At 44.8% G+C, this 15,131-nt stretch overlaps 1 protein-coding gene across 3 annotated transcripts in view; it reads right to left on the reverse strand.

Annotated features, from left to right (window-relative positions):
• Positions 1–15,131, reverse strand: part of LOC132403216 (unconventional myosin-VI) — a 253,857-nt gene that overhangs the window by 221,277 nt on the left and 17,449 nt on the right. For 2 of the 3 annotated variants that reach the window (XM_059986608.1, XM_059986611.1), the window contains one exon: positions 13,815–13,945. The exons of the other annotated variant lie outside the window; for it this stretch is intronic. The gene's annotated coding sequence lies outside the window, so the exon portion shown is untranslated. Of the gene's footprint in view, positions 1–13,814; positions 13,946–15,131 lie in introns of those variants that run through there. 3 annotated transcript variants of the gene reach the window in all.

Raw genomic sequence — 15,131 nt, forward strand, 5'->3', positions numbered from 1 at the left:
ACATGACCACCATCGCCAAAGGCACCCCCTAATGACTGAAGCTGCCTTAATCAAAACAGTTCATTAAAAGCTCGGAAGGAACCAGTTGTCCCAGTTTACCACCACCCATTCCTTTCAGTTAATTAATCTACATCTTGGTTCTGTGCACTTCTTTTTTTGAAAAGCTAAATCTCTTTGGAACGTATCTTAAATTTTCCACTCAGTTTTGAGCCTCAGGCAACTGGTTTGACTGGCAATTCACAGACCAACAAAATTCCAAATCTAATTCTTAAAACATGCCAAGGCCATGAGGCAGTCTCACTGACAAAGGGAGAGAAGAGTCAGCTGGGTGAGGTTAAAGACTAACCAAAGAAATCTGTCAAAAATTTGTGCATGCAGCTTTGGGGAAGCAAAGGCATTCTGTCTCTTGCTATTCATTACGCGCTCCGTCCTGCAGGAGCTGTAATGTGCAGTAATGCTCACTCACTTTCACACAGAAATGCAAAGGATGTGCTGGCATTGCAAGGGCCGTCACAAGAATTATCCCGGAAATGATGAGTGTTGGATGGCCCTGGGACTGTCCTCACCGGTGTTCAGTGAATGAGGAGCATCTCATTGAAACCTATCAAATGGTGAAAGGCCAAGTGGACGTGGAGAGGATGTTTCCAATAGTGGGGGAGTCTAGAACCAGAGGCCACAGCCTCAGAATAGAAGGATGTCCCTTCAGAACAGATGAGGAGGAATCTCTTTAGCCAGTGGATGGTGAATCTGTGGAATTCATTGCCACAGAGAGCTGCGGAGTCGAGTCATTGGGTATATTTGAAACAGAGTTTGATAAGTTTTTGATTAGTAACTTACGGGGAGAGGGGGAATATCTTGACATTTTAAAGATACATTTAACACTCTTGCAGTTTCCGTTCTATGAACATATGGCCCTTAATCTACTTCATCTCTGCAATAAGATGAAATACTGAGAAAAATTACAGGTTTCAATAAATTAACCTTTCTGCCCAGCGTGTCACAGTGGTGGATTGAGGAGCTACCTTCAGTGCCTTTAAATTAATGAGTAATATGTACCTAGGTCTTCGAGAAATGACCGCTTTATTAAAATGCTGAACAGGCCAATTAATTTATGCATTACCTTAGTGTTTTATTTCTACAAATTTAAATTGATATTTTCTCTAATTAATATGCAAATATTTTTCACTATTGAGATTCTGCTTAAACCTCTACAGTGTACCCAAATTACAGCAGTTTGGATTGTGGAAATTCACCTTCAGGGAATTCAAAACATCAGAAACATTCACTCACAGAGAAAAATAATTAATGATCATTAATGTAAAAGAAACAAATGCAACTTTTTTTTAAGGATTCACATTACAGGAATTTGTGAAACTGTCCTCGTTTAGTTCAGTTTTCCACTACTTATTTATACATTTCTTACTGTAACCTGTGGTACATTTTATGTATTGCACGGTACTGCAGACATAAAACAACAAATTTCACAACATTTCAGTGATAATAAACCCGATTCTGTCTTCAAGGAGCACAGAGGGCAACTGTATCACCCAGCCATGCATTTGCTCTACATGGATACGTGATGTCCCTTCTACAATCTATACCATGGCCTGCATAATACCACACACATGTGCATCATCTTACCATACAACCATAAGACATTGGAGCAGAATTAGGCCATTTTGGCCCATTGAGTCTGCTCCATCATTTCATCATGGCTGATCCATTTTCCCTCTCAGCCACAATCTCCTGCCTTCTTCACGCCCCGACTAATCAAGAATCTATCAAGCCTTATGACTTGGCCTCCACAAATTCCACAGATTCACCACTCTCTGGCTAAAGAAATTCCTCCTCATCCCCATTCTAAAAGACAACTCTATTCTGAGGCTGCGTCCTCTGCTCTTGGACTCCCCCACCATTGGAAACGTCCTCTCCACACCCACTCTCACAAAGGTACACATTCCATTTCTCCCAGCCCCACCCTGTTAGGTGGGGCCTCATGCAAGGCATCCTCTGTCAACAACAAACATTACTCATCACTCTCCGAAGTTGTGCTCAATCCATCGGCCAAGTGCAGGAAATCTGGCTAATCACCGAACTAGGAGCGCTGCAGTTAGATCAGTGACCCTAGTTAGTGTCGCTAGTAAGACAACGTGAACTGAAAGAAAACAAGGTTTGTAAGAGTGCCAAGCGTTAAGGAGACAAGGTAGAGAATGAGGTCGAGAGGAAGATCAATCATCCATGATTGGTGGGACAGACTCAATGGGCCAAATGGCCTTGTTCCACTCCAACAGTCAAATAGGTTAGGGGGTCACTCCCTGGAGTGTAGGAGGATGACAGAAGATTTATTAGAGGTTTAACAAATTACCTCCAAGAGGACCACAACCCTTGTCGTAGGGTTTGGAAGCTTGGGTGCCTCAATGGCTGGAGTCAGGGGTTTATACTTTGGCTCTTGGTCGGGTCACCCTCTCCAAACATGTCACGGGGTAGAAGCCAAATGAAGAGTGGTCCACAGGTCCTCCAGGCTCATTGGGTGGGGGGGGGGGGGGGGGGGTCAGCTCAGGGCTAACAAAACTGACTGGTCACCAAACAATTGTTATGGAAGCGGCAATGAAGAATCCTTCTACACAGACAGGGATGGAGGATCTTCATTGCTGCCCGAACCACAGACAGTCAAGTATACCAAATTATGAGTATCGATGGGATAAAGGCAAACAGACCTTTATTCCCCTCCCCCAAGGTGGGGTGACACTACAACTAAAGGTTATAGGTTGAGGGTGAAAGGTTAAACACAAGGGGAATCCAAGGGGGAATTTCTTCACTCAGATTTTGGTGAGTGTGGAACGAGCTGGCAGTGGGAGTGGCGGATGCAGGTTCAATTTCAACATTTAAGAGAAATTTTGGTAAGTACTGTACAATGATAGGACGGGGCTGAGGTCCAGGTTTGTGTTGATGGAACCTAGCAGAATAGCAGTTTGACATGAATTTGATGGGCCAAAGGGCCAGTTTCCCATAGTGCTCTATGACTATGGGCTTATCTGGGTCACTGATCTACCCCACTGCGACCAGATCCACTGAATGGAAGGTTATTAAGTGCATGAACCACCACTCCTCTTACAAATTACAGACCAATATTCTCGTGTGGAAAAATAGCCTTCCTCGAGCTGCAGTCTAACTTCAGAGAGACACTCTGCTTCTGCAATCCACTCTAGTGGAACAGCAGAAACAATAAATGAGTGGCTGAATCTCACTGCATTTAGACTGGTTCTGTACGAAGCCCGGACTATAGATGGCATGGTAAGCAAGCCGTGGTTTCTTGTTTAGAAGTGGGAGACCACACGCCCGGGGGGGGGGGGGGGGGGGGGGGGGAGGGGGGGTCACATGAACATGATGCACAATATTATTTACCAGAGAAGATGCAGAAGCAACTCCGAAGAGTGGTCGGTTAGGGAAAACACAGCTTCCTTCGCCCTCACTTCTAGGAAAGCACTTTGTCAGGCACCCATCAACACAAGAAATTCTGCAGATGCTGGGAATCCACAGCAACACTCAAAATGCTGGAGGAACTCAGCAGGTCAGAGAGCATCTAGGGAATAGAGTAAACAGTGGACGTCAACTGTTTATTCATTTCCATAGATGCTGTCTGGCCCACTGAATTCCTCCAGCATTTTGTGTGCTGCAAGGAATTCTCTTCAGGGGAACGTTGATTTAATTTAAATTCCCTTGTAATGTATAAATAATGGAAATGAGCACCTGAATATGCAAATTAACATGGCTTTTCCATGTACTTACTGCACTGCACCATGATGGAGAAGATAAATTAGAAACATGCTCACTTATAAGAAATAAATTAAACAGCATCCCTTGTTTAATAATTTACAAAGATGCTGTCATTTTGGAGAGCCACTAAAGCTGATTTCAATGGATGGCACGACATCACCACCACAGCTCCCAGCAGTCCACGCACAGCAACTTGAATGCATAGAAAAACAATGTCAATTTGCATGTTAGAGAGCTATCTGATTCCATTGTTTATAAATTATGAGCTTAACTTCAGTTAGATCAATGTTCCCTTGAAGAGAATGCCATATTTCTAGAAATAGGATGCATAAATTATGCTAAGGACGGTCTGCTTTCAGCTTTCTCCACACTTCAGTGGATAACTTCACGTACCTCAACTCCAAACCGATTTCACAAACCTACGGACAGACTCCGTTTCAAGGATACTGCAACTCTTGTTCTCAGTATTGTTTATTTGTTTCTTTATTTGCATTTGCACGTCGGTTGTTTGTCAGTCCTTGTGTGTAGTTTTTCCATGGATTCCAGTGTACTTCTCTGGTTTTACTGCCAGAGAATGAATCTCAAGACAGTATATGGTAACAAGTATACAAACTTCGATAATAAGTTTACTTTAAACTTTGCACCCGGTATTTCAATCCAACACAATCCTTCAGGAATAAGATTCTCTTAGGCAACGTCACATGCAATGCTTACATCGTCTGTGTCGTATGCTGAATAAACGGCTAAACATTCTACAATTGCCCAATGGAAAAACAACATGTAGACATCTCTTCAAAGTTCTGGACTGAAAATATATTAAACAAGGAAAACTAATCAGAACTTCCCATGCTATCATGGAGAGAGAAAAAGATCATGTGTGTCTTCTCTCTCCTGTTCAGCATTTACTGGGCTTTTTTTAAAAAAAGAATCGTGTTCAAAACACTACACTTCAATGTGAGAATGAGAGTTTACACTCTAAAACATCGAGACCACAAAACATGAAGTGTTTCACAAACAATTAAACACTTCAGAATTGCAGTCACTGCTGCAAGTTAAAACTTATTTGAGCACAAGATCTTGGGAGCTCAGTGACGGAGAATTAAACATCGAACAGGATGTTGGGGAGACAGTTCTTCCGATTTTTTTCCCAAAATAGTATCACAGGAAGCTCTCCATCTGGGACCTTAAGTTACTATTTTAACCAAAACCACACTTAAGTATCAGTGTGAATCAATCTGCACTGCTCATTCTGAAGGTACTGGGCAACTTCAAATGCCCAATCCCATTGTAGCACATTCAAAATGCTGGAAAGGGATAAACAGTCAACATTTTGGGCCAAGGCCCTTCATCAGAACCTCCAGCAGCCTGAAACATCAACTGCTTATTCCTTTCCATAGTTAGTGCCCGAGCTCCACCAGCACTGTGTGTATATTACTCTGGATCTGAGAGTAGATGTGATGCGATATCCCAGTCTTCCAGCAAAGATGGAGTCAAGTCACACTTGGTGCTTGGCTGGACTCATGGGGATGGTTTTGGGCGAAGCACGGGGCCAGATTAGGGTTTAGCAACAGAAATGAGGGGGAGATCGAGATTAAGGGGAGTAAATGAAGAGTCAGGGAAGGACATGGAGTCGAGGAGCATGAAGACCAACACAATGTTTTAAGAACAGCTTTGTCATTCGGAAGAAATTTCTGAAAGGTCCAAGAACCATGAACGCTATTGCATTATAACAGACACAAAACTCAGCAGGACAGGCAGCATCTATGGAGATGAATAAACGGTCGACGTTATTACTCTTGTGCACTAGTTCACTTTGTAACAGCAATTTTTAAGTCTGGTCCTGCACTGCTGCGACAAAACAAATTTCGCAATGTTACGTCAGTGATGATAAACCTGATCCTGACTTTCTTCTGCATGCTATCCACACACGTTTCACTGCAACAGTACACCCAGATCACTCAAGGGAAAAGCAGGAAGAGAGCGCAGAGTAAAGTGTCACGGTTGAAAAGAAAGGGCTGTGAGGGCAGTCGATGCAGTGCGAGGCAAAGACAAGTTCTGTCAAGAAGCCATCCGATCACACCAAAGTCCTTTCAGCCGTGGAATAGAAGCTGCCTTGAGCCAAGGTGGTGCGCTCCTTCAGGCTTTTGCATGGTCTGCCCAACAGGAGGAGGGAGCAGGGAGAATGCCCGGGGGGTGGGGGGGGATCTTTATGTTGGATGCTTTGCCAGGCAGTGAGAAGTGCACAGGATTTCATCTGGGTGCTTCAATTTCCAGCTACTTCCAGAACGTATGTGGACTGCTGAATTAATGACCAGCTGAGTTTTTCCTAGTGTGTATGTGAGCCCAAGCAAACAGCACCCAATCACTAAAAACAGCACACAATTTCCCCGGAAACACCCTCCGATGACTCCCACAATACTTCATTCTGAGGATTCGCAGGTGATAAAAACGTTTGGGGTGGCACGAGGATGAACATCTGGGGAGGGAAACCAAGTGAAATTTTACAGATTATGCCACAAATCAGTGGTGATAATATGAGGGTGGTAAGAGGGCACAAGAAATGAGTGGGGGGGGTGCAGTCAGCACATTCTATGTGTCGCAGTAACTGAGGAGGCATTGGCTGCGCAAAGTTGGGCACTTGGCAAGGTCCAATGAAAAGTTGTTAGGTTTGAGAGCAGCCATTGTACAGGTGTCAGAGTGGAGAGTTGAGACTTCGGCAAGGAGAAGCTTGGGCCATAGGTTGATATTTCAGTGGGGATGCCAGGCAGGACAGTGGAATGCTCCTCTTGCAGGATGTTGGAGAGCAGGGGGAACTCCAGCGTCCCTGACAATTACACCTGCAAGAAGTGCATCCAGCTGCAGATTCCAACAGACCACGTTAAGGGGTTGGAGCTAGAAATAAATCAACTCCTGATCATTCGGGTGGCTGAGGGGTTGACAGACAGGACAAATGGGGAGGTAGCCACATCCAAGGTGTAGGATACAGGTAACTGGGTGACCATCAAGAGGGGTGAAAGGGGGTGGGCAGCAAATGCAGAGTACCCCTGTGGCCATTCCCCTCAATAGATGTACCACTTTGGATACTGTTGGGAGGAGAGGGGGGTGATCAAACAGAGGGAAGCCACAGCAGTCAGTTTTACAGATGGCTAAGGAGATCGTGCAGGAGAGGGGGCTCCAGGTTTTTTTTTTAAATCACTAGCCTCTCTTCCAAGGCAGGGACGGTTTGCATCTGAACTGGAGGGGGATTAATATCCTAGCAGGAAGGTTTGCTAGTGCTGTAGGGGTGTGGGGGTTTAAACTAGAACTGCAGGGGATGAGAATCAGAGCACCAAAACAGGTAGTGGACATGGAGAAAGACGTTGTTAAGCCTACGTAGAAATCCAGGAATCAAAAGATCGAGCATGGTGGGACTAATACTCTGAGCTACGTACTTTGCAATACATGGAGTATTGTAGGAAAGGCGGATGAACTTGGGGCATGGATCAGCACATGGAATTATGACACTAGTGAGATTTAGTTGCAGGAGGGGCAGACTGGCAGCTCAGTGTTCCAGAGTTCCAGTGTTTTAGATGTGACGAGTGGGAGGGTTTAAAGAGGGAGTGTAGCATTGCTAGTCAGGGAAAATGTCACAGCAGCACTTAATCAGGACAGATGGGGCAGCTCATCAAGCAAGGTTTATGGGTAGAACTAAGGAATAAGAAAACATATCTATAATATAATCCCATTAACCTTTACCACCCAACAGTTGTGGGGTTTAAAGGAGCAAATATATAAAGAGAAAACAGACTGTTGCAAGAAACACAAGGTTGTGATAGCAGGTGGCTTTAACTGTCCACATATTGACTGGGACTCACATACTGCAAAAAGGGCTGGATGGGAAAGAGTTTGTCAGGAAATCAGTACAGAGAAGTCCCAATTAGAGAGCGTGTTACCAGATCTCCCAATCAGGAACAAGTCAAAACAGGTGACAGAAATTTGTGCATCTAGTGATCATCATGCAAATAGTTTCAAGATAGTTATTGAGAAGGCGCTCGGGTTGAGATTCTAAGTTGGAGAAAGGCCAATTTTAGTGGTGACTTTTGATGGTTCAGGGAACCCTAATTTTTAGAGATATTGAGACTCTGGTGAAGAAAATGAAGTTGGTGCCTAGCAGGCAGGAACAAATGATATACTTGAGTGCAAAGAAATGCAAGAGAAAACTTAAGGAGATCAGGAGGGCTAAAAGACAACATAAGATTGCTGTAGCAGACAAGATGAAAGAAAAGCCAAAGGGGTTATACAGATTTATTAAGAGCAAAAGGACAGCAAAGGACAAAATTAGTCCTCTTGAAGATCAGAGCGATAATCCATACATGGAGCTGTAAGAGATGGGGAGATCATAAACGAATTTGTGCATTTGTATTTACTCTTTCCGTGCACAGAGTCTATAGAAGTGAGGCAAAGCAGCAGCAAGGTCACAGAGGGGGAAGTCTTGAGGCAGACTAGGGTGGGTAAATCTAGGTGTTCCCTCAGACACTGTAGGAGGCAAGTGCAGAAGTTGCAGAGGCCATTGCAGAGATATTTCAATCACGGGTGAGGAGCCAGAGGATTGGAGTATAGCTAATGTAGCTTTGTCATAAGGATAAAGCAGGAAATCATAGGCGGGTGAGCCTGATATTAGTAGTGAGATAGTCAGTGGAAAGTATACTAAGTATTTTGATAGACAGGGACTGATTAGTGATAGTCAACATGGCTTTGTGTGTGGTAGGTCTTGGCTAGCCAATCTCAGTTTTTTTTAAAGAAGTTACCAAGAAAGTTGATGAAGGCAAGTCTACGTGGACTTGAGCAAGGCATTTGCAAGTTACAGCAGTGTGTACGATCTACAAGATGCACTGTAACAACACACCAAAGGCAGCACCTTCCAGACCCACGGCCACCACCATCTAGAAGGATGAGAACAGCAGTCAGCTGAGAACACCACCACTTGGAAATCCACCTCCCAATCACTCCCCATCCTGACTTTGAAACATATCACCGTTCCTTCACTGTTGCTGGGTCAAAATCACGGAATTCCCTCCCTAACAGCACTGTCGGTGTACCTAAAACCTCAGGTTCAAAAAGGCAGCTCGTCACCACCTTCAAGGACAACTGGGGATGGGCGATAAATGCTGGCTTAGCTGGCGATACCCACATCCCTTAGGGTGAATAAACAGGGAAAAAAAATTGACGTCCCGCGTAGGATGTTGGTGAAGAAAGTTCAGTGGTGTGGTATCCAAGACAAGGTGGTAAATCAGATTAGACATTGGCTTTGCTGCAGCAGTCAGAGAGTGGTAGTAGATGGTTGCCTCTCTGACTGGAGGCCTGTGACCAATGGTGTGCCAAAGGGATCAGTGCTGGGCCCATTGTTGCTTCCCATCTATATCAACGATCTGGATGATCATGTGGTTAACTGAACCTGCAAATTTGACACCAAGACTGGGGGTTGTAGTGGACAGTGAAGAAGACTATTAGGGCTTGGAGTGGGATCTAGACCAGCTGGGAAAATAGGCTGGAAAAAAAAAATGGCAGATGGAATTTAATGCAGATAAGTGTGAGGTGCTGCACTTTGTTAGCACCACCAGGCTGGATCTAAGTCAGTGAATAGTAGGGCACTGAGGACTGAGGCAGGACAGGAGGATCTGAGAATACAGGTCCATAATTCCTTGAAAGTGGCGTCACAGGTAGACAGGGTGGTAAAGAAAGCTTCTGGCGCGTTGGCCTTCATAAATCAATGTATTGAGTACAGGAGATGGAATGTTGTGTTGGAATTGCGTAAAACGTTGGTGAGACCTACTATGAGCAGTTTTGGTCACCTACTTACAGGGAAGTTGCAAATAAGGTGAGTACAATGTACAAGGATGTTGCCAGGCCCTGAGGAGCTGAGTTATAGGGAAAGGTTAGCACTTTATTCACCAGAACCGAGATGCCTACTTGCATTTACCCTATCTAAATCCCTCTTAATTTGGAAACCTCTATCAAGTCTCAAGAGGGATATAGATACCCACTAAGGTTGGTCGAGTTGGACAACAACTCGAGGTCATGGGTTAAGGGTGAAGGGTAAAGCGTTTAAGGAGCACGAGGGGGAACTTCCTCACTTAAGAGTTTGGCAAGAGTGTGGAATGAGATGCCCGGGCGAGTGGTAGATGCGGGCTCGATTTTAACACCCAAGAGAAATTTGGATAGGTACACCGATGGGAGGGACATGGTCTGGGTGCAGGTCACTGGGACGAGACAGATTAATGTTTCAGCACAGACTAGATGGGCAGGGGTTCTTGCTTCTGTGCTGTAGTGTTCTATGACTCTGCAATTCTAAGCTATTTCTAAAATTAATTACAAGAGGCATAAGCTGCCCTCCACATTGCCAGAGTCATTGGAAACTTGTTTGCCAGCTTTCCATCCCAGGAACACTGTTTCTCTGCAAGCCTGCTATTGGTTTGCATGAAGTTAATGTAGTAAAAAGCACCACAGCAACTCAAGATCATGGGTTAAGGGCGGACCCATTGTCTGATTTCTGAGTAGACCTCTCAGAGGTGTTGAGTTTTCTTCTCCTGAATGGGATCTGTCATTGAGTTCAGTGTTAGTTGACATTGAGGACAAACCACGTATTACATTGTCCACTTCCTCACCAGTAGTGTAGAAAATGCTCGTCCTTATAAAGGATGAAATAACAAGCAATTGGAAAATAGCAGCACACACAAAATGCTGGAGGAACTCAGCAGATCAGGCAGCATCTATGGAAACAAATAAGTCAAAGTTTCAGGCCAAGACCCTTCTTCTGGACTGGAAAGAAGGGAGAAGATAAGAAGTGGGAGGGGGGGAAAATAGCTAGAAGGTGATAGGTAAAGCTAAGTGAGTGGGAAAGATAAAGGGCTGAAGAAGGAGGAATCGGATAGGAAAGGAGAGTGGACTGTGGGAGAAAGGGAAGCAGGGGTACCGGGGAGATAATGGGCAGGTGAGAAGAGGTAAGAGGCCCAGAGTGGGGAAAGGAAGAGTGAATGGGGAGGAGAAAAAGGTCAAAAAAAGTAAAAAAAAAAAAAAAACAGGAGAAATTGATATTCATGCCATCAGGCTGGAGGTTACCCAGACGGAATAGGGAACAAAATTACAAGAAAATCTGCAGATGCTGGAAATCCAAAGCAACACATAGAAAATGCTCGAGGACCTCAGTAGGCTAGGCAGCATCTAAGAGTAAACAGCTGACATTTCGGGAGGAGATCCTTCATCAGGACCCTTCATGAGGTGTTGCTCCTCCACCATGAGCGTAGCCTAATCATTGCAAGAGGCTGCCTCGGACCAACATGGTGGAATGGAAATGGTGTAAAGGATTAAAATTCCACTTTTGGCAGATGGATAATAGCACTGCCACTGGGCAAATTCAAACCAGATTTCTGGACAAGAAATCACATTTAACAAACCTTTTGGAGCTTGTTGAGCAGATACAACACCAATATGATCTTTAACTTCACTGTAATAATCCATATAATATATATAACAAACGACAGAGAGTGCAGGAAATTGCTTGCGAACCTTGTGCCACAATGTCAGAACCACAATCCATCACCATCTCATATGAAACACAACACAGGATCAAAAAAAAAAATCTGCTCAAAGTTGTAAACTCAGCCAGCTCCATCATGGGCAGTGGCCTCCAAAGAGAGGAAATCTTCAAAAGGCAAGGCGAAACCCATCATTAAGGATCTCCATCACCCAGGACATACCCTCTTCTCATTGCTACCATCAAGGAGGTACAGGAGCCTAAAGACACACACTCAACATTTTAGAAACAGCTTCTTCCCCTCCACCAGATTTCTGAATGGACAATGAACCCATGTACACTACCTAATCTTTTCTTTTTTTTTTTTGCAATATTTCTCATTATAATTACTCTTTTTATTGCAATGTATTGCTGCCACCAAACCACATTTAATGATATATGCCACTGATATTGCACCTGAGGGAGGGCTCATTTCAAGCTACAGGTTAAAAGACTTAGGACTTGTGGAATCCTACAAGCCAAGGAGGAGACAGATAAATTGCTAGACAGAACAGTCCTCCAGGAGGGCAGGAATATGATATTCAGATGGAAAATCATTTTGAATGACACTCAGATTTGTTATCAGTAACTTGGGTGACTCAAAATGTTTGCTAGATATTGTTGAATGACGGAACAGACTTAAATGTTCCCTGTTCCCATTTGTGCTTCACAAGAACTAGATTGCTAATTTCTATAGCTGCAAACCTCTTAATTATAACCCTTATATTTACGTCTCAATCCCTGGTAGTAATAAGTATTAGGGTGATCACTCGAGTTGCATATGATGTTCTCCTAAGGGATTGTCTATTGGCAGGTCCTGAGGTGGCTGTAGAGGATCTACACATTCCTTTGCAGTGTGGACAAGAGCAAGTGGTGGCTGTGGTTAGTGCTTGGGTCTTTTGGCTGTTCAGTCTCTCCTTTTGTAGCTACCATGTTTTCTACAGCACAGCGGAGGCTGTTCTCATGTAGTCCAGCTTCTTCCTGAACAAATTTCCTCCAGGTGAATGCAATGCCTTCAAAGGTTTTTAGATGTAATATTCAATTTCTTCAGGCTAATCTTGCTGGCTTTTTATTATGTATTCCCTTTGCCCACCAGAGGCTCGCTGATCTCCCTTCAACTGGGAGTGAAGGGTCAGTTTGGGGAGTTTTACAACCGGATGACGGTGCCTACCCCCAGAGTTGGTGTGGCTTTATCGCAGTGGAGATACTGTTCATGTTGGCCGCCTCCACTACACTGGTGTCTGTTCTTCCAAACCTGTCGTAAGGATCTTTGGTGGGCTTTCAGATGCCTGGTGGTCCATGATTCGACTAAGTACCGGTAGGTACTGTGAAAGAAAGGGGGAAACTAGTACTTAGTCTGTCAGAAATGCAGTGAACACCCATTCTTGCCTGCCAGAGTCACTTGTGGATTCAGGGCCACCTTCCTGTCGTCTTCAGAGTTGTACTCATCTCAATGGCTTGCCACTGGGGACTATTAAACACCTTGAATTCATCAATAAAATGCATTCTCTTCACTAACACTTCTTGTTTCCTTCACATTTACCATTCTCCACCAATGGAGAACATCTTAGTCTTTTAAAAGGGTAGAGAAGGTGGAGCATGCTTTATGAGTAACTCTTTGCTGTGCCCAGAGAGATGGTTTTGTCTCAATCCTGTACACCCAACCTGGAAAATCTAGCAGTCAAAGGTTGTCTGTTTTATCTGCTGAGGGAGCATTCTGCCATCACCCTAGTAGCGGTGTATGTCTTCGCCGTGGATTGTCACCTTGTCGTGGTGGAGAAGCTTGTGTGGTCCCGAGAGCGATGCCATCTGGAGCCATGCTCCTGGTAGGGTCACCCATGGTGGTAAGGTCGAGGGTGAGGTCCCTGACAAGGAACAATCCAACCAAGACCTCAACGGTGGAACAGGCGGATGAAGTTACTTCAAACTCAACGGCTGTGAAGGCGGATGAAGGCTGCAACAAATCCATCAGCTCCAGTCGTCGTGGTTTCCATGCCACTGGAATCAGTTGGTTGATTTGTGAAGTATCGTGTGCTTCGTGGAGTGCAACATCAAGTACACGTTAAACAAATACACGCACAGGCGTCTTCGTTCTGTGGAAACTGAACGAAGACTTCATCCTCGACCTCGAGGGATAGCCACGACGATGAGGAGAAGCGGTGTATGTTGTACCCCAGGCCAACGAGGGAGCTGAGCACTGTGACCAACAGTCAGAAAACAACAAATCCTGATGTCCTATCACTGTGGGAGATTTCAACCAGGCCAGCTTGAAGTCTCTGAATAACTTACCACCAACATGTCACCTGTGGAACCAACACACCTGCCCACTGTTATACCACCGTCAAGAGCACCTACCGTGCTACCCCATGCCCACACTTTGGAAAGTTGATCACCTTCTACTCCTATTGTACAGGCAAGACACTAAAGAACACAGCACCAGTGGTGTGGACCAAGAAGACACAGTCAAGGGAGGTGGACTACTTACAGGACAGCTGAGAGTCAGTGGACTGGACAATATTCAAGAATCTGTCTTTGAATGTAAATCACGAACTTCATCGAGACCTGTGTGGGTGAGGGTGCATCTTCCGGAGCATACCGGACATAACCAAACCGAAGCTGTGGATGAAGCAAGAGATTCATAGTTTGCGGAGGGCTAATCTGTGGCATTCAAGATCGGTGATCCAGAACAATACAATACATCCAGGTACAACCTACAGAAGGCTATCTTAAGAATGAGAAAACCATTCCAATTGAGCTTAGAGACAGAATCTGATGCATGTCAACTCTGGCAGGGTTTTCAGGCCATTACATCCTGCAAGGCAAAACCTCATCGTGAATGGCTGTGGTACTTCACTCGCAGATGAGCTTGATGCCTCTTGTGCACGCTTTGAAAGGGAGAGTAAAACTACACCTGTGTGAATCCCTGCAGCATCCAGCAGCACTGTAACTTCTACCTCAAAGGCCAACATCCAAACGTCTTTCATGAGGGTAGACCTTTGCAAGGCACAAGGCCCTGATGATTTACCTGGTAGGGCATCGATAACCTGTGCCAGTCGTCTGGCAGGAATGTATTTGGAGATTCCCATTTGTTTCATACCAGTGCCCAAGAGGAGCAGTGTGAGCTGCCTCAACCACCATCACCCAGTGGCACTCACATCTACTGTCACGAGGTGCTTTGAGAGGTTGGCCATGGCAAGGATCAACTCCTGCCCAAGGACCTAGTCCTGCTATAATTTGGCTATCACCACAATAGGTCTGCAGCAGATGCAATCTCTGGCTCTCCATTCAGCCTTAGATCACCTAGACAATAGTAATACCCAGGCTGCTGTTTATTGATTACCACTCAACATTCAACACAATCATACCCTCAGTTCTAATCAACAAGCTCCAAAACCTGGGCCTCTGTACCTCCCTCTGCAAATGGATCCTTATTTTCCTCAGCAGGAGACCACAATCTGTGCTGTTCAGAAATAACATCTCTACCTCGCTAACAATCAACACTGGTGCACCAAAAGGATGCATGCTTAGCCCACCGCTCTCTCTCTCTCTCTATACCCATGACTGTGGCGCTAGGCAAAGCTCAACTGGCATCTGTAAATTTATCAATGAAAACTGGCAAGATTTCAGATGGTGGCAAGGAGGCGTAATGGAGCGAGATAGATCAGCTGGTTGAGTGGTGTCACAGCAACAACCTTGTACTCAATATCATTAAGACCAAGGAATTGACTGTGGACTTCAGGAAGGGGAAAGTCAATGGAACACACACACCAGTCCTCAGCAGTGGAAAAGGTGAGAAGTCCCT

This window comes from Hypanus sabinus, chromosome 12, assembly GCF_030144855.1.
Source record: "Hypanus sabinus isolate sHypSab1 chromosome 12, sHypSab1.hap1, whole genome shotgun sequence".
In the NCBI taxonomy this organism is placed as follows: domain Eukaryota; kingdom Metazoa; phylum Chordata; class Chondrichthyes; order Myliobatiformes; family Dasyatidae; genus Hypanus; species Hypanus sabinus.